Source organism: Schistocerca piceifrons, chromosome 5 (assembly GCF_021461385.2).
Source record: "Schistocerca piceifrons isolate TAMUIC-IGC-003096 chromosome 5, iqSchPice1.1, whole genome shotgun sequence".
Taxonomy (NCBI): domain Eukaryota; kingdom Metazoa; phylum Arthropoda; class Insecta; order Orthoptera; family Acrididae; genus Schistocerca; species Schistocerca piceifrons.
Window position 1 is genome coordinate 339,081,812 of NC_060142.1, and position 4,405 is coordinate 339,086,216.

Consider the following 4,405-nt stretch of genomic DNA (forward strand, 5'->3'; position numbering starts at 1 on the left):
ACACCGTCCGCCGCAGATAAAACAGATGCCTGGACCACATCGTCAACAGAAAACGCACACCGATATGTACTTGTCCGCCATCAGCCATCATCACGAAGCACAGAAGCGCACTGTGATGCAACCATTCATACATCATGCAACAACATCACACACCAATAAGCTACCTGAATAGCTGAATCAGCCACGCAAAGTATTCGGTAACAACACTACCACTATTTATATGAAGTAATCTCAAGTAAGAAACGCAGTAGGACCATTGACAAGGCGTAGTGAAAGAAATTAGTATTTTCATGGTTCTACGGCTCCGTGTCGAGTAAGGTAAGCCACCTGCTGACGAGAAACAAAATCAAATCCATCTTCAGGTTTCCAGCAATTACTGAGTCACTGTGAAGATGGGGCAGGCCTCTGAACACCTGGGGTTTACAAAATACCGCGCGAATGGGGCCAAACTTAGCATCGATCAAACAGTACGCACTGTAGAACAACGCAAAAACGAGCATGAGACGTTTTATCGCCAACGCTACCCTGAAAAATGTGCTTTAACTGAGCCTCCTTTGGAAAAATGTCATTGGATCATGTTCGACATCTGTGTCATGACTCCTAATGATGGCTTTTGGGACAGTGGAATTAAAGAAGCCATTGAAACAAAAGCCACTGACACGCCATTAATAGAAACGGCGGTGCACAGCTCAGCGCAGCGGGGGATTCAGCTATCACGACGTTGGAGCGGGCGTATTGAATGCGGAGTCAACGAATGATCATGTATGGTGATACCTGGGGTACCAGTGACATCGGGGCCGATATCTAGAATGAGGGCGTACGAGCAACTCAGCAGCAGTCATTCCATTTGACAATGGCCAACTAGTAGGCCTTACTGTGTCAGAATCTCGTGGAATTTCAACCACTTGATGCAGCTGGAAGCCCAAAACATCTTACTAACGTAAAAGTAGTTTCATATTTATGCAGACATGGTTGTGTAAACACTGTTTTACATGGCTAGTAACCTCAGTTATGTATGCTAACTGTTTGACCCAAAGAAGGTGTCTACATTTGAGTTGGACAAAAGCATTCTTTTCAGAGATCAGACCAGAACTGCTCACTCACATGAATGAATTACCTCCATGTCATGACTCTTCACTCACCATTCACTCACAAAAATTAATAAAAGGAAGGCACCTTACGTTTACAATTCAGCTCAATTTACTTGTATTTTTATCTCATTTTGTCGTATTTTAATAGAGCATAGAAAGAGGAGTAATAGGTTTGTTAACTTCCCTAGTAAGTGTGAGATTTTAAAGTTCATCATTTTTTCTTTTATACAAGCTAAAAGTATTACAACGAACTCCTATAAATTTTTATCTAGTGGGAAAATTTTAAAAGTATCGTCCAGTTACGTTTTCATATTTCAACAGTAACTAGTACACTCAATCTGAAAATACAAGCTATGTATACAGTTCTAATTAATTTCAGTATCTACAGTTGTCATTTACAATTACTATGACACTATATGCAACAAAGATGGAAAAACTGATGAATATTATGGGTTATAAACTAAATTAGACTATTTTACTCGAAGTGAGTTGGTTTCTTTTCTCTGAGCTTATTGTCCTGCTTTTGAAATGATACAATCACAGTGCAGTGACATAGCTGGGATACATAATACTTTCAGAGCCAGTTGGCATCGCATTGGGTGCAATACTGTTTCGATTTCCCACCAGTTTAAGGGGTGTTTGTATGTAGGCAAATATGCAACACTTAAATACCTGTATTTACATAGTTCGATAATTCCCATATGTCCCAGGTGGTGACTTATTAGGAGCTGAGAACACATTCCAAACAGCTGCTCATACTTCGTTCAAAGCAGGTAAGTTGTGTAATGTACTTGTAGTTCCAAAGAAAATAAGTATTATGACCTACACGGTCCAGGACTCAATTGCCAGCCAAACGAACTAAATGATCAGAAAATAGAAAGAGTAGATAACTTATTACGAAACACTATCTCATTCATCACAGAAATAGACATACAAAAGAAGGCAGACAAATTACAGGAATAACCTATAAAACCCTCAGAAACACAGTAAGAATGGAAACTCAGGCTATGTTCTACAAAACGATGGTGTTACCAACTTTGACATGTGGAACTGAGTTATGAATCGTAACAAAAAGAAATGAACAAACATTATAACAACTGGTGATGTAGTTCCTAAGAGAGTAGCTGGGTACACACTATGTGATAGGACGATGAATGCTGACATCAGAAAAGAGCGGGAGTGAGTACTGGGTATACACTACCTGACAGGAGGATGAATGCTGACGTCAGAGAAGAGTGGGAGTGAAAAGCTTAAATGAACTGATTAAGGAATACAGAAGTATCTGAAAGGACTATGTCACAACAATGGCAGGCATCAGAATACCAGAATTAATGATGAATTATTCCCCAGTAGGCTGAAGAACTTTAGTGAGACCAAGGGAAAAGTGAAAGGATTAACAATTTCAACCACAAGGATGTAACAGGCAAATGCCTTCTACATGCAGAAAGAAGAAGAATACAGCTCGTATTAAAAATATGACCTAATGAGTTTTGTAACTTCATATATAGCTCTGGTCTTCTGTAGGAGGGACCCTGAAGGCATTAATCTGATCAGGTTAAACCGATAAATAAATAAAAAGAAATAATATAAACATGCACTACCATGTATGTTGCACTCCGTCTTCAGGCCACGAGTGGCCTACCGGGACCATCCGACCTCCGTGTCACCCTCTGTGGAGGATGCGGATAGGAGGGGCGTGGGGTCAGCACACCGCTCTCCCGGTCGTTGTGATGATATTCTTGACCGAAGCCGCTACTGTTCGGTAGAGTAGCTCCTCAATTGGCATCACGAGGCTGAGTGCACCCCGAAAAGTGGCAACAGTGCATGGCGGCCTGGATGGTCACCCATCCAGGTGCCGACCACGCCCGACAGCGCTTAACTTCGGTGATCTCACGGGAACCGGTGTATCCACTGCGGCAAGGTCGTTGCCCACTACCATGTATGTAAAAGTAATCATATAATGTACAGAGCATTCTTGTTAAGAAGAGGAATATCCAATAGAGCCAAAGTCTGATGGAGATATGATGAGTCAAGAAAGTGTGATACGAGCTGAATCAGTGAATGAGCCACGAGTGCGGAGTTCGGAGTGACGCCTGAGTTGCTTTGGAATCCTCTCCATGCGAGCCATGGGGAGAGGAGTGACTCCTGAGTCGCTTTGTGGTCCTCTCCACGGAAACAGTGCTGAGTGGTAAGCTGTTGGGAGGGGTGTCTCCTGAGTTGCTCTGCATACCACTCTGTGTGAATGGTGGTTGAAGACCACAGCTTGTGTGATTCACATAATCGCAAACATAAACTAAGTGTGACGCTATGTCGATGGTGAAAACGTAACAACTCATTTAAAATTACGTAAATGTTCATTGGGCTTCTGAAATTTGAGATTTCCTTTCAAAACCAAGAGAAAATATAACGTGTGAATGATAACTGTTTACAACATACCATAGTGCGTTGAGGAAATCGAGATGATCAATTTGACATCGAACACTTGTCATCTATCAAGTAAGGAAATTACCTCTGACTCGCATACAAAAACTACTTAATGTAAGGCTCATTCACATTGCTCTAGATTTTCAGTATTCTCTCCATCTATTTGCACAAACTATTAATTCTAGAGAAAAAAATTAACAGACACTTCTTTAAAGGAAATTAAGTGCCTTTTTTTACTGTCTTATGTTTTCACTAGAGACTGCGTTTTTTGAGTCATTCCAGAAAACGTAAGAAAGTGACCTTCTAACGCACCTCCACCTCTAGAATCACACTCACTCGCCGGGATTTCTAATATATGTTTCATGACGGTCCCTCTACCATAATACAGAAATTTGCATCTACGTGAATTGTGTCTCACATTTGACCTTTTTAGTCTTTATTGACTTGGCCATTACACCACAGGATTAGTCGGCTCTATTTTGTTACCATTTTTAACTTAAGCTCTCTCTTCAGGGTAATGAACGACAAAAAGACTTTTGTAAACGATATTCAAAGACTAATTAGGTTTATAGTTCGATGTAAGCTTAACCCTTAAGAGAACAATAGTTTCGTAATAAGGACAGACAAACAAAATGATTTAAATGTTAATTTTATACTGTTAAAATTCTTATCATAGGTAAAGTTTACACAAATGTTAATTTTGCTGCATAAGTGCAGACAAAAGGTGATGACATGATAACCCAGACACTGAAGTCCAAATTGTATGGTAAATAATTCCTGCGGCTGCACCTTTTTCTTAGTGGCAAGAGGGAGCGCTGTAAAGAAAGTACTGGAAGTAGAAATACTGGCTGGTGATGGGGAGAGAAGGAGTGTGGTGGTGCGGATAAGAT

At 40.6% G+C, this 4,405-nt stretch overlaps 1 pseudogene; it reads right to left on the minus strand.

Moving 5' to 3' along the window:
• Positions 1 to 2,903: 2,903 nt before the first annotated feature.
• On the minus strand, positions 2,904 to 3,021 carry LOC124799921 (annotated as a pseudogene).
• Positions 3,022 to 4,405: the final 1,384 nt, after the last annotated feature.